General features: G+C 35.8%; 1 protein-coding gene and 1 long non-coding RNA gene across 2 annotated transcripts in view; one reads left to right on the forward strand and one right to left on the reverse strand.

Annotated features, from left to right (window-relative positions):
• CELF2 (CUGBP Elav-like family member 2) overlaps positions 1–14,137 on the reverse strand; it is an 861,437-nt gene extending 847,300 nt beyond the window's left edge. Inside the window, exon 1 of the mRNA XM_017944501.3 lies at positions 14,099–14,137. The gene's annotated coding sequence lies outside the window, so the exon portion shown is untranslated. The remainder of the gene's footprint in view (positions 1–14,098) is intronic.
• Positions 14,138–14,332: 195 nt separating this feature from the next.
• LOC110744201 overlaps positions 14,333–24,265 on the forward strand; it is a 39,621-nt gene continuing 29,688 nt past the window's right edge. Inside the window, exons 1-2 of the long non-coding RNA XR_002524533.2 lie at positions 14,333–14,499; positions 17,726–18,329. This is a non-coding gene — a long non-coding RNA (uncharacterized LOC110744201). The remainder of the gene's footprint in view (positions 14,500–17,725; positions 18,330–24,265) is intronic.

Consider the following 24,265-nt stretch of genomic DNA (forward strand, 5'->3'; position numbering starts at 1 on the left):
TTTTTTTTTTTTTTTTTTTTTTTTTTTTTTAACTTGCATGCCAACAAGTATATTTAGTGCAGATTTTAACTTACCATGAATATCTTTGGGTTAAAGATATTGGAGAGTAGGATAAGGGCATAACTACCATCCAAATACAGATGTTAGGGTCCCAGCCAGATGGCATTACTTTGATACCTCCTTTCCTGATTTTTGGATTAAATCCCCCTTTCCCAACAGATGTGAATAGACATCACAATACTGTTAAGATTCTCAGCTTGGTAATAAAAGACAGCCTTGAAATTCAAGTAGCCCTTTGCCTCTGCAAACTTACCTCTCAAATATCTTCTCGACAGTAAACATAATGTTGAATAATTCATACCATGTGACTGAACCTACTTGTTCAGAGGGGAAGAGCCGTATGATTAAAGTTAAATCAGAAATTAGAGATATAAAATGATAATCTTTCCTTGTAAACACAAATGGCATTGCACTGAAACACGTTGAAATTATGTGGTATTTGCCCAGAATGTTCTTGAGTTTGAGGAAATTTCCCAGAATATCTGTCAATTACTCCTAACTAAGCTGTGCTAACCAACTCTTCGCCTTGGAATGTGTATTCAAGAGAACAAAAACCCAGCAGTCTCTGCGGTGGAAAGCAGCAGTCTCCAGTTAACTTTAGCAGAACCAGGTGCCAAAATGGCTCAGAAGCGATGGTATACAAAATAAAAAGGTGTTGTCGATAACCATTATAAAATAAAGAGCTACACAGCTTAAAAGTGGAGTACAGAAAATAAGAAAAGGAAGAAAATGTCTGCCCACTCAAAGAAAAATGCACTCCATGATCTTAATTGTTTACAATTGAGAGCTTAAGAGTTCATTATTTAAAAGTTAAGCCTTTTATGCGTAAAAAATACAGAGAAGGCCTGAGCAAAGTGTTAACAAGTAACTAGAAGCACTTCTTAGCCTCAAATTACCTATGAGGATAATGTATATTGAACACAATTGGGGGAAACTGTTTTAATTACGGCATGACGTGTTCTTTGTCTTCCTACTGATGGATTGATTACATTTGTTTTCCAGAAAGAGGCCCTCGAATTATATAATTGAATATCCCTGTCTTCCCAAATAATGATGCTACCCTGAAAACTTGATCTGGCAGTAGAAAATTACTTTTTTTTTTTTTTTTTGAGTGTCCAACACATGAGCTCAAACAATTCCGCCAATAATTGTGACCTTGGTAAGTCAATACCTTCACCAATTTTACATATCTCCTTCCATATGAGTGAGACATGGGCAAATTGGTGTGTTAGAAAGGGTCCTGGGTCAAAGTTTCAGGGGACATGAGATATAAGACTAGACCATCAGGAACCCACTGAAATGCTACTGAGAAAATTCTGTAATCTCTTTCCATCTATCTGCTTCGTTTTGAGCGAGCATATAACAACTGCCCTCCCAAAATCAGAGACATATAGGATAATGTACCTGGACATCATCAAATGTGTTCACAAAAAAAGTGTTCTAGAAATATAAAAGTAGGGAATTGTTCCACATATGACTTATAAGAATCTTTTCCAATAAAAACAATTCCTGAAATGTTCCTTGGAATACTACTTCGGGCGTTCTGAACTTGACATCTTCTCAGTCGGCCTGCTCTCCATCTTTTCCAAAGAAAGCATTATCCTATTGACCTGTGTGTTAAAAACATCATTCCCAATTTACCAGTGAACCTTTCAGATCTACTACTAAAGTATGCCCTAAATCTGTCCTCTTCCAATTATTTCCACGGCTAAAGTCTTAGTCCTGACCTCATCACATCTGATAGGAGTCACCTGACTGTTCTCCTTGCTGCCACATGTTTCTTCCCTACAGTCTACTCTCCGTAGAACAGTCACAACGATCCTTTTTTTTTTAAATAGAAAAAAGTCTTCAGTTCAAACCCTGACTGGTGACTTCCTCTCCTGCAGATAATTGCATCCTATGTACTAATAACCCCCACAGCAGGGGGTGACAAATTACCTTTTCTGTATGGCCTGCAGGTTAGGAATAATTTTTCCAATTTTACAGTGTTGTCACACAAAAATTATATTGGATTCAAATTTCAGTGTGCATAAATAAGTTTTACTGCCAAACTGTCGTGTTTACTTATTTATATATTGTGTATTGCTGCTTTCATTCACATTAAAACACAGAATTGAGTTGTTGATCCACAGACATTATGGTCTGCAAAGTCTATAGTATGTTTAACTTTTCGGCTTTTTACAGTTTGTCAACTTCTGCTCAGAAGGTGTGACTTCTCTCTTTCTACCATTCTCATTGTTACTCTGCTCCCACCATGCTAACTTACTGTGTTAAGCTTGTTCGTGCTACGGTATTATTTTGTCCTTTTTCCCCCCTTTTTGTGGAGAACGGGGTCTTGCCATATTGCCTAGGCAAGTCTCGAACTACTGGGCTCAAGCTATTCTCCTACCTCTGCCTCCTTAAGAACTGGGATTACAAGCATGAGCCACTGCACTTGGCCTACGGTACTATTTTATATGTTGTTTCCTTTTGCCCCTGGATACTATTTCCCTGAATATCCCAGGACTTCTTTCCTCACATTACTCTAGAATTTAATTGTTACCTTTCTGAGGGAGGGCTTCCTTGACTACCTATAGGAAATAGCACTGTTATAAAAATAAGAACAGGACACAAGTAGCTTGTTTCTAAAATATAATCCCTGGTTTGTCTGAATTCAAACCATTCCTATTTAGATGCTGAACTTTTTCATTGTTAAGAATCAGTGTTAAGTATCAGATATTTAATAGTCAATAGCTCAGATGTAGTTTAGAGGATGAACTAGGAGTGGAAAATGACATGATTCTCTTTTTCCCAGTTCTTCCAAGAGCTTAGTATGTGACTCTGGACCAACAAGTTAGCATAATTAAGCCTCACTTTTTCTTTCAATGATTGAATAATTATTTACTTTCATTTTCATAGTAAATATGATGGTTAACCATAGGCATAACCATTACATGAAACAAATGACTCAATGAAAATAGCAAGAACAACCAAACATCCCCAGAACATTTTAAGCATGTATCATTCTCATCAGGATTTCATTTTACATTCTTAAATCCCAGACTTTTTAAAAGGCACGACTGTCTTTACAACAAACCTGCTAAGGGTATATGTAACAATAGTACTTATATTAGTTTCCTAGGGCTGCTGAAAAAAGTACCACAAATTGGATGGCTTAAAACAACAAATATATCACAGCACATCACAATATATTATAGGCCAGAAGTTCAAAATAAGGGGCTTAGCAGGGCACATTTCTTTTGAAGCCTGTAAAGGAACTCTTTCTTACCTTTTCCTAGATATTGGTGGTTTCCTGGAAATCTTTGTCTTTCCTTGACTTGCAGTGGCATGTAACTCTGGTCTCTGCCTTCACTGTCACAATGCATCTCCCTGTGTGTCTCTGTCTTCACATGGCTATCATCTTTAAAACACCAGTCTGATTGGATTAGGGGCCCAGCTTACTCCTGTATGATCTAATCTTAACTAACTGCATCAGCAATGACCTTATTTTCAAATAAGCTCACATTGCTAGACAATGGAAATTATGACTTCAACGTTTTTTTTGAGGGGAGGCACAATTCAATCCACAACAGTACTCATAACTTTAGGCAGCACAAAGCTGAAGCTTCAGGAGTTTGCAGTGTCAGAAGTGAGATCCTGCAAATATGTCCATAGCATCTGGATATAGAAGAAAATTCATAGAAGAACCCATAGAAAGGGAGAACCCCAAAATAGGAGTAAACTCGTGCCTAAATTCTCAGTTGCCAAATTACATGGGCGTAGGGGAAACCTCTAGGAGGCCAGACTAATAAAAGCAGCATTTGTGAGTTGTATGAACAGACCAGATATATTAGCAGCTGCACACCAATGAGAAGACAAACATTGCATTAATGTCCAGGCAAATTAATTAAATACTGTAATAACAGAGCAATAATTCTCAGATGATTACAGAATTCAGTGTCATGACAATGGATTATCTTCAATGTCTAGTTTACAACCCAAAATTACTAGACATGCAGAGAAACAGGATAGTATAGGCCATATACAGGAGTAAACAATAAATAGAAACTGATTCACAATGGTCACAGATGTTGGATTTAGCAGACAACACCTTAACAGCAGCAATGATAAGTGTGTTCAAACAATTTTAAAAAGTAATATGTAATCAATACAAAGAGAACCTCCAGAGAAATAAATTTATAGAAAAATTATAAATTTGAGAACAAAAAATTTGATAAATTTTAATAATTTACCAGAGCAACTCAGCAGATTGGAGATGGCAGAGTAAAGTTGAGTAAACTTGAAGATAAATCAATACAAATTACCCAATTTGAAGAATAAAGAGGATACACATTGATAGAAAAATAACACAGCCTGAGAGGCCTGTGGAAGAGCATCATTCAGGCTATCCAATATGCAATTGCAATTCCCAAAGGAAAAGAGACAGAAACAAGCATGAAAATGTTTTGAAAAAAATAGTTCCAGAATTTCCCCCAAATTTGGCATATAACATTTAATTCAGAATCAGAAAACTTAATGAATGTCAAACAGAACTAAAACAAAACTATTCCTAAGCACATTGTAATTAAACTGCTGAAAGCCAAAGAAAAAAAATCTTGAACTCAGCTAGAGAAAACATACACATTAATTGGAGAAGAAGGCTTTGATCGACTTCTAACTTCTTAGAAATTATGGAGCCTGGATAATATTGGAATGACAAAGCAAATGGCTAAACATTTAAACAATTGGTCAATAATTAACTCTATGCTTAGTGAAGCTATCCAAAAAAGGAAGATGAAATCAAAACATTTTTAGATAAATATAAAGTGAGAAAATTTATTACCAGGAGGATTGCATTCCAAGTAATGAAAAAGATGTTCAGGGTATATAAGTATATTTTCTTCTCTTAAATTCTTTAAAAGAGAAATGATTACTTAAAGCAAAAACAACTTATTTGTGTTTACATTGTGGATACAAATAATATATATTATTATATATATAGCTCAAAAGCCAGAAAGTAAATGGAAATATACTTTTGGAATGTTAATGGCATTAACTCTGAGTACATTGGGTTAAGTTTAAAACAAATATTTAATCTCTACAATATTCTACTCAAGAAAAGAGGGATACTTTATAATTTAAAATGGTCAACACAGCAGTATAATGTAACAATTATAAATGTATACACACCTAATAACAGAGCTTCAAAATACATGGAACAAAATCTGAGAGAACTTAAGGGAGAAACAGACAAATATTTAATAATAAAGATATTATAATACTCTCAGTAACTGATAGAACAGATAGTGCCCCCCCTCAAAAAAGAAAAAAAAAAGGTAGGAAAATGGATCATAAGGACAGTACCAACCTAAATGGAAATAAAATACTACATCAGATAACTGTGGAATACTCATTCTTTTTATGTACATCTGGAGTTTTCATCAAGATAAGCCATATGTTGAGACATAAATGAAAATATATTCTTGATTATTGGGCATATTGCCTGATAAATGGGATTAAATTAAAAATCAGCAATAATGAAACATCTAGAAAGGTCCTAAGTATCTGGCAATTAAATAATACTCTTCTCAAAAATCAATGAAAAAAAAAAGCAATTGCAAAAGAAATTAGACATTATTTTAGAAAATAAAAATGAAATAAAATTTAGAGATAAAGCTGACGTTGTGGTTGGGTGAAAATTTATAACTCTAAAGGTATATATTAGAAAAAGAGAAAAGGACTAAATTGATTATATAGGTTTCTACCAGAGAAGGTAGAAGAATGGATTTCCAAAGCTGTCCATGCTTTAATCCCTGAAATCTTTAAATATGCAATACTAGATGGCAAAAGAAACTTTGCAGATGTGATTAGTGGCATGAACTTTGAGATAGGGAGATTATTCTGGAGTATTTGGGCGGGTCCAGTATCATCACATGGGGCCTTAAAAGTGGAGAACCTTTCACAGTTGAATTAAAGGTATGAGATAGAAGAATGAAGAAGGGAAATGTGAAGAGTAAGAAGTATTTGACTCAGTATTCCTGCCTTTGAAGATTGAGGAGGAAGTCTACAGGTCGTGGGATATGTGTGACTTGCAGAAGGTGAGAATGGCCCTCAGCTGATAAGCAGCCAAGAAACAGGGATCTGAGTTCTACAACCCTAAGAAAATGGATCCTTCTCTAGTGTCTTCTGAAAGGACTACAGGCCCGGTGACACTTTGATTTTTGTCTGGTGAGATCTGTATCAGACTCCTGATCTACAGAACTCAAAAAGAAGAAACTTGTATAGTTTAAGCCACTAAGATTTTGGCAATTTGTTATGGCAGAAGTGTAAAACTAATAGACTCATTTAAAAAAAAAAGGGAGGGTAGAACACACAAACTATCAATGCTAGGGATGATAGTGGAGATACTACTAGAGATCCTATAATAAACAGGGGATAAGGGAATATGAATATTTTATGGCCATGAAGGTTGAGTATCCCTTACCTAACATGCTTGAGACCAGAATGGTCTTGGATTTTCTATTTTGAAAAGATTTTGGAATACAATGTTTGCATTGTACCTATGTACTAGTTCAGAATCCCTAATCTGAAAATCTGAAACCCAAAATTCTCCAGTGAGCATTTTCTTTGAGCATCATGCTGGGTGCTCAAAAAGTTTTGAATTTTAGAGCATTTTGGATTTCAGATTTTCAGATTAGGGATGCTCAACCTGTACTTGGGATTACTCAGATGAATTATATAAGTTCTTTGAATAACATAAATGACCAAAACGAGCATAAGGAAAAATGAAAAATTTAAGTAACCCTATATCTACTAATAAAATTGAATATTTAATTAAAAGTCTCCCCACAATGAAAAGGCCAGGCATGGGTAGCTTACTGGTAAATTCCATCAAACACTTAAGGAAGAAAAAAATACCAATTCTACACAAAACATTGCATAAAATGGAGAAGGAAGGAGTACTTCCCAACCAATTTTATGACACTAGTATTACTCCAATACCACACCAAAGACATTACAAGAAGGCAAGGTGACAACTGGTATCCTTCATGAAAAAAGACACCAAATTCTTAATAAAAGTATTAGCAAATCAAATCCTCAGTACATAGAAGGACAATGCTCTTTCATTACAAAAACTCTCAGCAAACCAGGCATAGAAGGGGACTTCACCTCCTTTATGTGGTAAAGGCTCTGCATAAAAATACTTCATTCTTTACAGTGAGAGACTAAATGTGTTTCCCTTAAGACTGGGAACATGTCAAGGATGTTCACTTTCATTATTTCTACTTAACATTTCACTCGAAGTCCTAGATATTTCAAACAGCTAAGAAAAAGGATAAAAGACATACAGTTGGAAAGAATGAAGTGTTTTGATCAAAAAGTTCACGGTGTATTTAGAAAATCCTAATATGAATTTAAAAATATTCACAATAACAAGGAAATTTGTTAAGATAGCAGTATAAGAGGTCAGTAAACAAACATCAATAGTATTTGTATATTATAGCCACAAACACTTGGAAAAATTTTTTCACTTATTAAGAAACTAAAACGTTCTGCAAGGGGTCTTCAAAGTATTCATGAAAAATGCATATTATGAAAAAATTATGCATGGATTTCCATTTATTTTGCACTGTAATACATTCATACTAACTTTTAATAAAATGCCTGAACAGGATCTAGTTTGAGTCACTACGAAAGACACAAGATGAGTTTGAAAACAGCCCCTACTAGATCAACATGAATTCTATGAAAACTGAAGCAAGAACGAACATCAAATTTAGAATGAAGCTTGGGTGGAAGAATGGTGAAATCACTGATGCTTTGCGTAAAGTTTATGGGGATAGTTACCCAAATAAATTCACAAGTTACAAATGGATAACTTGTTTAAAGAAGGGATGAGAACAGTGTTGAGGATGAAACCCACAGCAGCAGACGGTCCACATCGATTTGTGAGGAAAATATTTTTCTTGTTCCTGCCCTAGTTGAAGAGGTCCAACAATTCACAGCAGGAACAATAACCAACACCACAGACATCTCAAATAGTTCACCTTATACAATTCCGACTAAGAAATGAAAGTTGAGCAAACTTTCCACTCAATGGGTGCCAAAACCATTGTAAACAGATCAACAGCAGACAAGAGCAGAGCTTTCAATAGAATGTTTAAACAAGTAGGATGAAGATTCTGAAGGATTTCTTTGAGGAATTGTAACAGGAGATGGAACATGGCTTTACCAGTATGATTCTAAAGACAAAGTACAACCAAAGCAATGGCTACCAAGAGGTGAAAGTGGTCCGATTAAAGCAAAAGCAGACCACTCAAGAGCAAAGGTCATGGCAACAGTGTTTTGGGGATGCTCAAGGCATTTTGCTTGTTGACTTTGTGGAGGACCAAAGAAAGATAGTATCTGTTTATTGTATAAGAGTGTTTTGAGAATGCCAAACCTTTATCATAGAGTCCTTCACCAAAACAATGCTCCTGCTTACGTAAGCCTCTCAAACAAGGGCAATTTTGCAAGAGTTTCGTTGGAAAATCATTAGGCATCTGCCTTACATTCCTGATTTGTCTCTTTCTGCCTTTTTGTTTTCTAATCCTAAAAATTATTTAAAGGATACCATTTTTTTTCTTCAGTTAATAGTGTAAAAAATGTTGCATTGCCATAAGTTAAATTCTCAGGATTCCCAGTTCTTTAGAGATAAACTAAGTGGCTGGTATCATTGCTTATAAAAGTCTCTTGACTTTGATGGCGCTTATGTTGAGAAATAAAGTTTACATTTTTTTATTTTTAACTTTTAATTCCATTTTCCATGACCTTCTTGAAGTCCCCTTGAACATTTAGGAATACATTTCACAACAATAGTGAAATACATGTGTACCAAAAACTACAATCCATTGCTTAGAGAAATTAAAGAACTACATAAATGAAGAACAACTGAATAATTGTTTATAGATGGAAGACTCAATAGAGTTAAAACGTCAATTTTACAAATTGAATTTATATTCAATGCAATTCTAATAAAAATTTCACCAGAATTTTTACTGGGGTAAATATTTACAAGCAAATTCTAAAATTTATATAAAAATGAGAACTTAGAAGAGCCAAAGCAATTTTTAAAAAGAGCAAATTGGAGAATATACAGTATCTGTTTCCAAGACTTACTATAAAGCTAATCAATATGGTGTGGAATTAGTGAAAGAATAAATGTATAAATCCATGGGACGGATCCCAGAAAATGACCAACACATCTACTGTCAAGTGATTTTTGACAAATAAACTAAGGTAATTAAATGAGGGTAAAGAATAGTCTTTTTAGTAATGGTGCTGAAGCAACTGGCTCTCCATATGACAAAAAAAAATTGAACCCTGGTTTTTATTTCATACTAAACATAAACATTAGCTCAAAATGCACCATAGAACTGTGAGTGAACACAGAAATTATAAAATTTATAGAGAAGCACTTAGGAGAAAAATCTTAGCATTTCCACTTTGTCCACACAAAAAGTATGAACCATGAAATAAATTTTTATGCTGGTATGTGGTATATTGGTAATTTGGATTAATTCAAATGAAAAAATGTTGTGCTTTGAAAAGACACCATTAAAAATAATAGGAAAGTCACGTACTGGGAGGAAAGATTTTCCACACACATATCTGAAAAGAGGTGTCTATCCAGGAGAAAATAAAACTCCTACAACTCAATATTAAGATGACACATGGAACCCAATAAAAATTGGACAAAATATTAGAACAGATACTTTACCATAAGCCAATGTGTACATGAAAAGATGCCCCCCATCATTCAATTTCAGGGAAGATTTATTAAAACCACAGTGAGTTAATACTACATACCCACTGGAATGGCTAACATTGAAAAGACTGGCAATACACAAAATGTTGGCGAAGATATCCAGCAACTGGAATTCTCCAACATTGCAGGAGAAAGCATCAAATGTTACAGCCACTTTGGAAAACTGTGGGGTTTTTTCTTATACAACATACCTCTACCATATGATCCAGCACTTTGAGCCGTTTACCTGAGAGAAACACCTATGCCTACATTAAGGCTTGCACATGAATGTTCATACAGCTTTACTTATAATGGTTCCCAAATGGAAAGTACCCAAGTATTCATCCACAGGTGAACAGATGAACAAACTTTTGCTTATTTATATAGTGAAATACGACACAGCAATAAAAAATCTACTGATGTATGCAACAGCATGTATGAATCAGAAAGTCAGTATGCAAAATGAAAAAGCCAGACATAAAATCCATACTGCATAATTCCATTTATATGACATTTTATAAAATGTAAATTAACCTATAGTGACAGAATGCACCTCTGAAGGCCTGTGTGAAGGCCAGGTGTGGAGGCAAGAGTCACAGTGACACAAGAAACTTTTGTATGAATGGAAATTCTCTGCAGCTTGATTCTTGTGACTTCACAGGTGTATAAATCAATGAAAGCTCATCAGATTGCTCAAGTGCTACTTTAAAAGGTACACAGAAATATCAGATTATGCAATGTTGTTTAAGGGGAAAGACATTCTCTTTTTTTTTCTTGGATCACATGTAAGAAGCATTTGAACAGCTGCTAGAACAGCATTCTCAACGTACATGTACTATTCTGTTGCAATTTTCCTCTACAGTCTTGGGGGCATTAACATAATGAAGAAAGCCGAAGGTATAAAATCATGGGGCAGGTATAACCAAACATCGATTCAACACGAATGCAGAGGTTAAGACTTAGAGCTTGTTAGCTGGTAATTGTCTTTTATTTCATTTAAACCGCAGGTGGACAAGCCCGCCATAACCATACCTTTTCCTTAAAAGCTACCCATCTTCTACTAGGATGGAATAAAAGAATTATAGTGTTGGATGAGGTCATTTCCTCTGTGTAAAGATGAGGAGGACAGAGGTCTAGGTAGATTACGAGTGACAAAGGCAGTGGGTGATGAGAAATGGGACTTGATACCTCTTGATACCTCTTCAGCACTTCCTGCCCATTTTTATTTTACAGTAAAAACACACAAAAATTACAGATGTTAAGACTACTTATATCAATAAGATTTCTTTTTTAAAAAAAAACACAGGAAATGGAAAACATGTGTGGCTATAGGTAAAGAATTGAAGCAAATGAGAGAAGCAAACATTATGCCAGCTCCAGATACTCAGAAATAAAGTTACAACTTTTTTTGATCCCAATAGCCTGACACAATGCTAAGGTCATCATAGACTAATCAATCAAATTACATTTTCTAGTCTACCTGCTGCATTTCTTACTACATTGTAATTCCCCTGATGACCAAGACATGGCTTTTTTTGTTTTTCTTGTTCCCTACAGATTCTGACATACTTCCTGTCACATAGTTGATCCTCAGTAAACATTTATAATAAATTGAGCAAATGTCAAATGGCATATTTTTAGGGAGTAATCCATATACTTTCATGTTGCCTTTAATGTTTATTCTGGCATCATATATATTTTTGTCCATATGTCTGTGTGTAAAATAACAATGTGTATTCTCGTCATAAGGTATTTTCTATTTCAACACCTGTGCAAGTAGAAGGTGAAAATCCTTCCCAAATGCCGCAAGAGCTCATGGCAAATGCAGAACTATTGTTAAGGAAAATTTCTCCTGAGACTGTAATGTCATAGCACTTCAGTGAGGAAAGAAGAAAAGACATACTGATATTATGTACACTTAGGTAAAAGGATCTGGGGGTATTCCTGACTCTATCTATTGAAAAAACAGGGTAAAATCTAACTAACATAATTTCAGTGTTATTCAATATTTTATTGCTTTTATTCCCCATTAGGGGAAGCATCATTTTAACTTTAGCAATATATAGTATTATGGACTGATTACTATTTCAAATGACAGAGTCCTACAGTGAAACCCCTAATTTTACATTGCGCTCTGCAAAAGATGATGGCAGTTCTTCACATTTAATGGTGTTGCTGGCTCGGAATCTTGTTAACACTCATAGTCTGAGAGGTTGTGCCTATCCTTTCTTATGTTAAGCCAGAAAGAAAAATTTTCAAAGATCTGTTGGCCTTTATTTTTCATGTACGGGATTTTGGTCAATTAGAAAATTACAAAGAAGAGGCACCCCAATTTGGAAATTTGAGAATTTAATAGAATGGTAAAATTATAAAGAAATAATTTTTTCCCATAATAAAAAAACACAAGTGCTGTGGTTTGACTTGCATTTAGCTCTTTGTAGCTATTTCTAGTCACTGATTCTATGGAAAGTCGCTAAGGAGTTAGTTGCTTGTTACTGGGCAACAATTTATTCCAATTATAACGGAAATGTTGCTAATAGACAGTTACTGGTGGATAAGAACAGACTTTAAAAATGAACTATTAAATCCACAGCATTTTCTCTTGTTGTAAAGAGGCAGAAATTATTCTAACAATTGACACTTTGTAATGTTCTAAGGTCTTTTTAGACATTTCAAGAGCTCTGGGGGCACCGGTGAGGACCCAGGGGCATGGCATGTTCAGAGCTGTTAAATGTAGAGTGACACTATTAGATAGAATAGCTACAGAGACCGGAGACCAAATGTTACCAGCGTATGGAATGCCACTTTCTCTATAAGATGCAAATGGCATACAACCTTCAAAATCCATAGGAGTTTTTTTGTTTTTGATTTTGTTTTTTTTTTTTAGAAAAAGGTTTTAATGGACATTCGGTAACTACATTCTGTTTTTGACCACTTTCCCATTACATTTCTAGTGATCTATTCAAAATCAAAAGACAAAAAATAAAAAAATAAAAACTACACCAGTTTACAAAGAACAATGGTGGGACAGCGAAATCTATTCCTTGCTGTTTCACATGTGGTTTTAAAGAAAACAAACAACCGAACAAACAGAGAAAATTGTAGTTCCTAAGTTTCTTGACCCAAATCCAAGCAGACTCATTGACAAGCCTAAACCTCTCCATGTGTCTTCCTCCTTCTGAGGCTAAAATATGGATAAGCTCAAAGTTTGACACATGGATCTATTTTCAAATGACATGTTTGGTGTACGAAAAAAGAGATGTCTATGTGTTTTTTCCTTCTTTATAATATTAAGATGTGATATAAAATATACTAGCCAGAGCTGCATTTTTCACATGAGCAAAAGTTACAAGCAGAGAAGGAACGGAAGTTCGTCTATTGTAGGATATATAACCTTGAGAACTTCATCTTATAGCCAACAGTCACACACTCTGAAATGTCTTAAGTGATCTGGTCAGTGCTAAAGGTAGTAAGAAAATCTGGTTGCTGCAAATTTACGCTATCTAATTTCAATTATTCCCCCACCACAGAGTAACAGGCAAGCACATTCTCAGGAGCAGTTCCAGGCAGAGTATACACAGAAATACTTGTTGAATTTAATTGGGTTGAATTAAAATTTGTCCTTTTGAAGAATAAAGTTGGCACCGCAAGTACAAGGTCTGCAAATGATGTAGGTTCTTCTTAGTTGGCCGTCTAATGAACTCCTGACTAGTTACACATGAAAGGGATTCAAATGACTTTACTGAGCACTCATTTTAGTCTGTTTCATTATCTGAACTAAGGAAGTCTAGGACAATTAGCGTTCCTTAAAAAAAAAAGTTTCATCATTGCACTTCCTGTTTGATGAGTAAACAGCAAATCCCTTATGGTCTGCAAGGTACCTATTAAAACCTGTCACATCCCTGGAAGGGAGTAACTTGGAGAAAGTCAAGAAATCTTTCTGACAGGACACTGCAACTCCAAACAATCAACAACTCATTGTCATAGTGCGACAATCTCAGCCCTGTTGCAACTGGGCAAATAGTCCCTTTGCAGAGAGAAGCATCATCGGGGTAGACAGGAATGCTGTTATTAACCATTAGAAGTATGACACGAAGGTCGTACATCAGGCTATTACACCTTTTCATTACATGCTAACCCCTCACGGCAGGGAAGCCACGCTTATGACTGCATTAGACAGACAAAGCCTTCAGCTCTTTAAAAAAAGAAAAAGCAAAAAAAAAAAAAAAAAAAAAAAAAAAAAGATGAAAAAAATTAAACTCGTTTTCTTACCAGCACGTTGCAGCACCAACTCGCTCACAGGAATGTTGCCTTTTACAGGTTTCTCTTTTAATTATCCTAGAAGCAGGGAGAAAAAAAAAAAATCAAAAAAAAAAAAAAAAAAAAAAGGCAAAGAAGAAGCAGGGTGGTTAAATTAGCGTGCTGGAATCTTTTCAGTTTGTCGCAGAGTAGAAAAATAAAAAAAGGAAAAAAAAGGCTCAGTAATTTAAATTTGCTCTCAGTTCAGGCTGCAATGCTGGGTCCCGCCCCTTCTTCCGGCTGGGTTCCACTACCTGTAAGGCTGGAACTGACAGCCACTGTGCAAACAAAAAAAGGCAACAAGCATGCTGGGACCATTCTGTCTGCTGTTTGGGTCTCACTTGCCCTGACAACTAAAAATCATCAGTGGAAAGGTATTCTACATTTCTTATTTGAGGTATCTTATTTGAGGCATTTGCATGTAATTCCCATTCATTTTAATTGATACACCATAGTACATGATATTGTGGTTTGATTACTGCTTGGGGTGTTATTTTTCTTTTTCTAAACGTCTATAATAATAATTATTAATAGTATTTTTACTATGACTGTTTAGTGACATCTTGTGCATTTCTTACCGTTCCTGTCTCCTGCTCCAAAACACATTCCCTCCTGTCTTTTCCTTTAATTTCTAAACATTGAAATTTCTAGGAATATAGAGATGGAAATACTAAGATTACTAAGGTTTCCACTTCTCCTCTGACTCTTTTTTTGGGGATGGTGGGAGGGCTACAGGGAGGTGCATCATACTAAGAATAATTTAAGGGACAGAGGGCCCAGGATGAAGGTCCCATCAACCCCAGAAACTTCTAGGAAGGATGAAATATTCAAATTAAAAAGTCTCCACAACTAAATGCAAGAAGTTTATTTTCTTATTTATGTCCTGTGCAAATAATTAAAAATAATGGAAATAAATTTGGTCTCCATTGACAATTTTATCTAAGGTGTCTCCTATAGAAAACCACTTTAATTTTAGCAACAAAAACCTGTTACTTAATGTGCAGCATATTGCAAGCGTGTAACAGAGGATTATGAAAGAGAATAAACCCCATCCTTCTTCTGTCAGGATGTAAATTGCTTATGCAGAATTTTCAACAATTTGTGTGTGTGTGTGTGTGTGTGTGTGTGTGTGTGTGTGTGTTGTTCTTTTCTAAATGCTCTTTTCAGACAAGGGTGTTAGCGACTACTTCGGTATTAAAGCTATCGGAAGACTGCATGTAGTAGGGAACCTCTATATATTTCCCTCTTGATCTGAAGCACTGCTTTTATAAGGGTTTATGGTACTGGTGCTCCTATTCAAGTCTGGATTTTTCTCTGATCATCCTACTACCCTAACTTGAGAGTACCCTGCTGACTGATCTGTCATGTCCCATAGCTGGGGGTGGGTTGCTAAAGAGTAAAATATATAATTGTACACAGCTCTTCACCGGTGGCCAAAGACACAGAAGAGGGTTACTCTTGACAACGTGACTGTGCTTAATCTACTTTTTAAAAAAAAACTATTATTTACCTCTTATCCCTACCTCAAGCCGTTTAAATGGATTTCACCATTTCTGCACAACTTGTAGACTCTCTTAAATTCAAGGACACACTGCTTTAATGCATTACACTTTTAAAAATCAGACTTTCAAAAGATAAATGATTAACAATGTAAGTTAAATAAATATGAGTTCACTTTTTAAATTGGTAAAAATTTAGCTGTCAAATATTTGTTCTGTCATTTGAGGTCTCATCAGAAAACCAAACCAATTAAAAATGGAAAGGTCTGAGGATGCACAGAGTGAAACTCCATCTTTGTCTTGTATGATAACCTTTACCAAGATGATTTCTATGACTGTCAGCAATGAATGCCTTTGCTCACTTCCTACTAACAGCTGTAGCATAGAAAAAAAAGGGCAGGTCAAGTACTCAAGTAGCCATGTTAACTTCCCAAATAGTTAGGCAATCAGCTTTAATGAAACAGTGGTAAATTACATCAATGTGCTAATTATAGGACTTTGTCACAGCATAAGATGCAATGAAACAACCCATGCCTTGGCTTGGAAAGTGCTATGCATAGATTATTTCAAAGGATTTAATTGAAGAGAGATTTTATTTTCCTGAAGCATTCTACAGTTAAGTGGCATTCTTTCAATCCTTTCTCTTTTAAGACTAGTTCTAGACAAAAAAAAGAAAAAAAGAAAAAAAAACTGAAAATAATGACTTAAAAAGTATCTTATTACAAATATGACTAATTTACCAATATTAGTTACTTTGGTATAATTTTGAACATAACATATTTAGAACACGTTAGAGAATATCAAAATATCCAGAGTGGCATATGCTGGTTTAAATTCTGAATGTCTATTTTAAATGAAGAAATAATACTTTTACGTTCTTCAATGCTTATTGAGTTAGGTTAGAAAAATACTAATTTTTTAAGAGACAGAGTCTCATTCTGTTGCCCAGGCTGGACTGCAGTGACATGATAAGGGCTCACCGCAGCCTCAAAATCCTGGGCTCAGGCCTTCTGAGTAGCTGGGGCTACAGGTGAACATCACCATGCTTGCTAATTCTTTATTTCGTTTTTTTTTGTTGAGATAGGCGCCTATGTTGCCCAGGAAGGTCTCAAACTACTGGTCGCAAGATAACTTCCTGTCTCAGCTTCCCATAGTGCTGGGATTATGGGAGAATGTCAATTGTAATTAAAATAAAATAATCCTGACATTAAATTTCAGAGAAGGAACATTTTTGTTTGGCTAATGTCAACTAGGTTTTAGAAAATGTGTGAGACACGTGATTCCACTAGATAATCAACCTATCATTTCAGAGAATTTTACTTGGTGCTGGATTAATATATTGCATATCTCACAGTCATACTGGAAAAAAAAATCCACTTCAAAAATAAATATCCCATTAAATTGTTAGGGAATTCTGTGTAGTGATACACAGTTAGGTGGCTTTCCAATCATGGAAATGTGTTTTAAAGAAATACACTGAACAAGTTTCCTGGAGATATATTTTAAAGAACTTCTTGGAATTGGCATACCGCCATATACTATTGAAATGTTCACGCTCAGAGAAAATGTGAAGGTGGGAAATGCTAATTCATCTTTTAAAAGCTGTATCAAATTAATACATTTTAATCTTTCCAGTTATAACTGACAATTAAATATCATTTTCAAACTTCTTGCATATATTAAAATTATTACTTTTTGGTAAATGTATTCCTCATTCTGAGTCAACTGTCTTCAGTGTAATTTTACTGTTTTGTCTTTTGGGCAGTATAATACTGTCTAATAAATCATATGTTGTGGCCGTGATGTCTTATTGACAATAACTAATGTGTAGTTTTCCATTTTAATGGAATTTGGGAAGATTGTTTGCTTATGTTGTACCACTTAGCTATCATAATTAACCCCTTTATATCTGAATATTCAGAAAGTATTTTCTCAGTGCTGCCATAAAAGTGGTCTTCTACTCATGTTTGGAACCATGTCCTCATCATTGAATCATCTGAAGTTTATGAAAAGAAGTTTAATTTGACTTTTAAAACATACACAGACACAGAATTCATTATTTTAAGGAGATGTTCACAATAATTTCTTTGTGCCCACATAGGCATAGAATGGTGGATGATTTCATCTGGATATTTAGATCACAAAGAGATCAAGACAGACACTGATATTTGACCCAGGATAGAAGAAAGGCCATGAGGAGGCCTTAGACCTCAGCAAACCGTTTCCATCTTACTGCCATATTCTTACATGAACAGGAAAGCATACCGCAGATGAACCATGCTTTTCGACGGAATTCAACTCCGAAATACACGGTAGCTCATGTGCGAACGGCCCACACGGAGAATCAATGTTCCTGTACCTTTGGTGCTGGGTCTATGTGATACCTGAAGTTTCATGGCGTTTTATTAATTTCTATTTGAAAACTAAAAGTGCACCCTGCTCTGCTAAAAGGCACAGAAAACATACAGAATGTAAACTGAGAACATGGCATGCCACAGAAAATATAAACAGAAAACCCTGACTTAGACAGACATGTAAAAACTAGAGCATTTTACAGACATGTCCACTACCTGGCCAAACTGGATTCAAGAATTTGGAAGCGCATATTGGAAATAAGCGAGGTTTCCTTACAAGTCAGTTGATGAGCGATCTGACTTCGAGAATGTTTAAGCAAATATGAAAGCTCAAGGAATGGCAATATTAAGGTAAGAAAAGCACAGCACAGGGGTGATGAGATGGGATCAGTAGAACACATTCAGCGTTCAGAGAAGGGGGTGATTTCTCACTTGGATAACAAAGTGGAGAGCAGTACACTCTCTGTGGGAGATGGGAAGGGGGTTGCCGATTGGGAGTAGTGCGTGATGAGGTCAGTTTGTAACAAATCCATTGGACAACTCTGTTGGACAAAGTGGAGGAGATGGGGGTATCTGGGTCCAGCATTCAGAGAAGTTATCCGTGGAGAAGCAATGATGATCAGTCATGGGTGTACAACAGAAACCACAGAATAATGAGCTCTTCAAGAGAGCATCAAGAAACAGAAAGAGCAGAATGCCAGGAACAGCAAAAGGAAGCTCAAGTGAGAGATTGACTTAAGAGGTAAGAAGACATGTGGAACAAAGTGAGATCAAAGAATTCAAGCAAAAATGATCTGGGCTAGACCAGGGCATTAAATGCTGCACAGTTTTCAAATATGTATGATCTGGCCTGGAATAGAATGGAAAATATCATTAGGAATTAACTAGTAGGAAGCTATTACTGAAGTGATTTTTATTGGAATGGTAGGGGCAGTTGCCAGATAGCACTGGTGAAAATGTGAATTGTGAAAGGCAAAATGTCATGGCATTAATCACCACACAATTAAATGTAATAAGGACTTATTAACGATATTATTGTGGTCCTATCCAGCCATGTAGTTTAATTTAGGTTTTACATAGGTAGTAAGAGATTCAGAACAGATTTCTAGGTTCCTATCTTAAAAGCGTTGACAATCTGTTTGGAAAGTGTACAATTGCATTGTAGATTTCATATGACAAACCATTCTATTTCATACAGAGAACACTGTGATATGATAGATAAGACAACATGCATACCTGTGCATAATACATAAGTATCTCTTACCAGTGTATGGCATTCAGCTTGGCAGGGACTATGTATGCATATAATTTTAAAGGAGATTTAATGGCATACCTAATAAATAGGCTGAGGAAATGCTTGCTGGATCACTAAGTAAAACAATATACATGACACTATAATGTACTTTAAACTTTCCAGGAATCAGACACATGTACATGCATGTCATCACTTCGAATGGTGACCTACGTAAATGTCAATACCGGTCTGAACTGGTAATATTCTGTCCTCATTTCAGGACTTTACTTTTAGTAGGTGCTTCTGAGTTTTCTCAAATTTGAATCTTTATGAAATGATTTATAAGGAAGTATAGCCCTCCTAGCCCACATATGCTCTGCAAAATGCTCATTGACATAGCTTCTGTTTTCTGATATTGTTAGTAAGGCAGAATTAAATGACTTGCTATTCTGGCATTTTAGCAAAGAAGTAGCATTTCATTCCAAAACTCAGAACTTCTTTTTATGCCATTGGTGAGAAAGTCCTTTTTAGGGCAGTTTTTTTGGTCCTAAATCATGATTTTCTGCACTTACCAGAATTTATTGAATTTCTCTCTTTTAGATCTAGAAAGAAAGTCAAGAGGAGATGATAGGTGGGGAGATATTATATTTGAATCCTGAAAATAATCTTCCAATATTTTTCTGAAACAATGTACCACTTTCATTTAACCTAAAGCCACTTCAAACATGGGATTTGCGGGTACAGTTTTCCTGGGCACTGAGTTAATTTTATTATCCATTCAGGGGCTATATACCAGTTTGTTACACAGTTTATTTAGACAAAGGTTCAACAGTTGATAGAATATCCTGCTAGTCCCCCTTTTGTTCTCCTTCCACTTTCTACAACATTACATAAACTTTCTAACATTACCATTTTTTGCTAGAGTTCAATATACACTACTGTGGGAAAAACAGAAACAAAATAGAAACAAAACTAACTTTTTGCAAGCTTGTGATTGTGAAAATACTTCACTCAGGCAGCCGGGCACGGTGGCACACGCCTGTAATCTCAGTACTTTGGGAGGCCGAGATGGGCGGATCACGAGGTCAGCAGATCGAAACTATCCTGGCTAACATAGTGAAACCCCTTCTCTACTAAAAAGAAAAGAAAATGCTTCACTCTAGAATTTTGATGAAAAGGTAAACCGGTATATTATCACAAAAAAAAATTGTTTCATTTTCCAAGTGGTTTAGTCAAAATGTGTAGTTGATGTGTTTAAATGAACTTTTCAATTCTGCACTCAGAAAAGTACCAGGAAGACTCACGTGCAGCTTCCTGAGGAGTCTGTGTTTCGCCCTAGAAGCAACAGGAGGCCACTAAGGTATTTTAAGCAGAAGCACGACATCATTATTCATATTGTTGAAAGACAAACCTTCCAGCAGCATTTAAAATAGATTGAAGTGGTGAGATTATTTCAATAACATATTACCCTGAAAATATTTTTACCTTGCTTGGTGGCAAAAGGATTTAGGGTAGTGTGTAGGGAAATATGATTTAACAACAGAAAATATAATTTTGGGGAAAGAGGGAAAAAATAAGAATATAAAAGCAGAAGACAAGCAGGAATTAAATTAATATACAACATGATACTCTAATGTTGAATACCCTTGATAGAAGTAAGCTAAGCTTTGCTTCTAAAGCTTCCCAAACAATATGAAATAGAAAATATCATTAGCCGCATGCATCAAAATATCTAGAAGATGAAAACAAACCACTTGTTTAGGAGAATTACAGCTCTTTGACATGAGAAATTACAAAGGAATTTCTCTACCTTTTCACAGAGAGGTACCAGAATGGTTTATGAAACAATGTTTGGCACAAACATTTATATTTTATATACAATGGGTCTGATTTTGGTCATAAAAAGACCCAATTTCTTATATCAAAGCTCAAGGTGATCACAATTTTAGCCTGAAAGATAATCAAACATGGCTGGGCATGGTGGCTCACGCCTGTAATCGCAGAACTTTGGGAGGCCAAGGCAGGTGGATCATCTGAGGTCAGGAGTTTGAGACCAGCCTGGTCAACACGGCAAAACCCCAACTCCACTAAAAATACAAAAATTAGCCCAGTGTGGTGGTGGGCGCCTGTAATCCCAGCGACTCGGTAGCTTGAGGCAGGAGAATCGCTTAAATCTGGGAGGCGGAGGTTGCAGTGAGCCGAGATCTTGCCATTGCACTCCAGCCTGGGCAACAAGAGTGAAACTCCATCTCAAAAAAGAAAATAAATAAATAATAAATAAATACATACATAAATAAAATCAAACGCTCCCCTACAGACCTAAAAATAAACAAAAGGCATAGTAAGCAATTAACTAATCAATTAGGCAATATTAAGCAGTCAATTTCAGTTAGGCACTGTCCTTGTCACTAGAGATAAAACTGGCAACAGGACTTACTGTTGCTCTCAGACTACTGGGGACACAGACAAGTTAACAGACAACTGCAATAGTGCATGATGAATAGAAGGAGAGGGAAAGCATTGCATGAGATGTGAAGGCAAAGCACAGTCTCAAATGAGGCTTGAGGGATGGTTTCCAAGGGGAAGTGACATCTGTGTAGCAGCCTGGAAGGGAGAAGGAACTCCTGAGGAAGAGACTAGGAAAACGGGAATAGATGAAACAGCCGCGCTTGAAGGATCAAAGAAGTGAACACCTTTCCTCCAGTGAGTTAACGGTTGTATCTCTAGTCCCTAGAACAGAGTTATTTAAACAAATTTTTAACTAACTCATAATTTTTTTTTTTTATTTTTTATTTTTTTTTTGAGACGGAGTCTTGCTCTGTGGCCCAGGCTGGAGTGCAGTGGCCGGATCTTGGCTCACTACAAGCTCCGCCTCCTGGGTTTATGCCATTCTCCTGCCTCAGCCTCCCGAGTAACTGGGACTACAGGTGCCCGCCACCTCGCCCGGCGAGTTTTTTGCATTTTTTTTTAGTAGAGATGGGGTTTCACCGTGTTAGCCAGGATGATCTCGATCTCCTGACCTCGCGATCCGCCCGTCTCGGCCTCCCAAAGTGCTGGGATTACAGGCTTGAGCCACCGCGCCCAGCCACTCATAATTTCTTAAATGTTGATAGAATAACATTGCTTAATATGGTCAATGTCATCTACCTAGAACTTATGAAGGGCATCATATTTAACGTTGAAACTCAGAAGCATTCTCATTACAATCAGAAACAAGGTAAGAGTGATTTCTGTTATCTTTGTTATCCAACATTGCTTTGGAGACAAGAGTTAACAATAAACAATATATATTTTGAGACAGTAGAGGCAAACTCATTCATTTGTCTTTTTTGGATGATATACTTATCTATATAGAATACTCAAGACACTACATATAGGTCACAGGAGATCAAAGTTACTGATACAAAATAAATATATAAAAATCAGGAATATTCTTATACCTCAGCAATACCCATAAAATGTAATAGAAAACAAAAGACTCTATATACCAGTAATCAAACTATGAAAAATAAATTTAATAAAAGATGTGCAACATCTTTTTAGAAAAAATTATAAAATGTTAACAAAATATATATAGAGAATGGAATATATGAGTTATACAATGTTATAGAGAACTAATCTATAAATGCAAAGTAATTTTAATCAAATTATTATACATTAGAACTCATGGAGTCCACATCTAAAATTTATTGCTTGAACTGTACAGTAAGCATCCTTTACAAAATATAATATTTGGGGGAATAGTATGTAAAAGGTTTTCAGCTATTTCTTGATAAGAAATATGAAGCCACAGCTTTAGGAAGCATAGCATACTTTAAAGCTAATCAACAAAAATAATTTTACAATGAAACATAATGAAGACAGAAAAAGGAAAGCAGGCTTCTTCTTCTAGCCATGACCCAGTAATGTAGTGTGGGACTTACCTTCCTGACGTGAACAATTAAACCAGGTGAAATTGATGGGTGCAGCAGACTAACATGGCACAAGTATACATATGTAACAAACCTGCATGTTATGCACATGTACCCTACAACTTAAAGTATAATAATAATAAATAAATTTAAAAAAAAAATACTAATCAACCGTGTACAAGCCTTGGATCATAAGCAGCTGAGAACTCTCATCCCTGAGAGAGGGGAAACACATGAAATGACCCCATACTCACCATAGCTCTCCAGGGAGAGGTCCTGAAATGCAGCAGAGGGAAGCAAAGCTAAAGCAGAGCTTTACGGAGTCACTAATGAGGAGGCAGAGAGTTTGAGGCTACTGAAACAGTTGAACTTTGCATGACAGATTACCGGAAAGGAGATCATAATGGAGAGAGGGACTCCTAAGTATGTGTTTGTGTTCCTCAAAAATCCTTAAGGCCAAGGTGGGATTCTGCATTGCCTAGCACAAAGTGCCAGGTTCAGAGTGGAGCTGCTATTGCATAGCTGTGGTAGATGTAGTATTGTGGCCCAGTTAGAATGGAAGGGCGTTGTTAAGTTTATACCTGGGCATTCAGCTGATACACTAGCAAGGTCACACCTTAGGAGCAAAAACCGTATCTGAAAGTTATGTAACCTTCCTTAAGGAAACTTAAAACAAAGCCTCAACAAAATACGGTAGAGATGCTAGCAAATTTGCATCCCATTAAAACAAAATTCAACCCTCCAAAATAGACATTAATCCAGACTTAACAACAATTGATCATTCACAATAACCAGCATTCTTGCTTATTCCCTAGACATGAGAATAGGCCAGAAGAGAAATACCTATTTATTTAATCCAAAAAGAAGACTGAAAAAGATAAACAATATGACAAGAGATAGGATAGAAAACAAGTAGAGATATGGTATACATAAACCCAAATATATCAGTAACTGCAACAAATGTAAATACACCAAACACTCCAATTGAAATGCAGATTATCAGACTGTGTATTAAAGTAAGACCCAACAAAAGGCAATCCACAGAGATTCACTTTAAAATATGAAGATACTACCATACGATCCAGCAATTCCACTACTGTGTATGTGTGTATAGGTGTATAGGCAGACAGACAGATAGACAG

This window comes from Papio anubis, chromosome 11 (assembly GCF_008728515.1).
Source record: "Papio anubis isolate 15944 chromosome 11, Panubis1.0, whole genome shotgun sequence".
NCBI classification, from domain to species: Eukaryota; Metazoa; Chordata; class Mammalia; order Primates; family Cercopithecidae; genus Papio; species Papio anubis.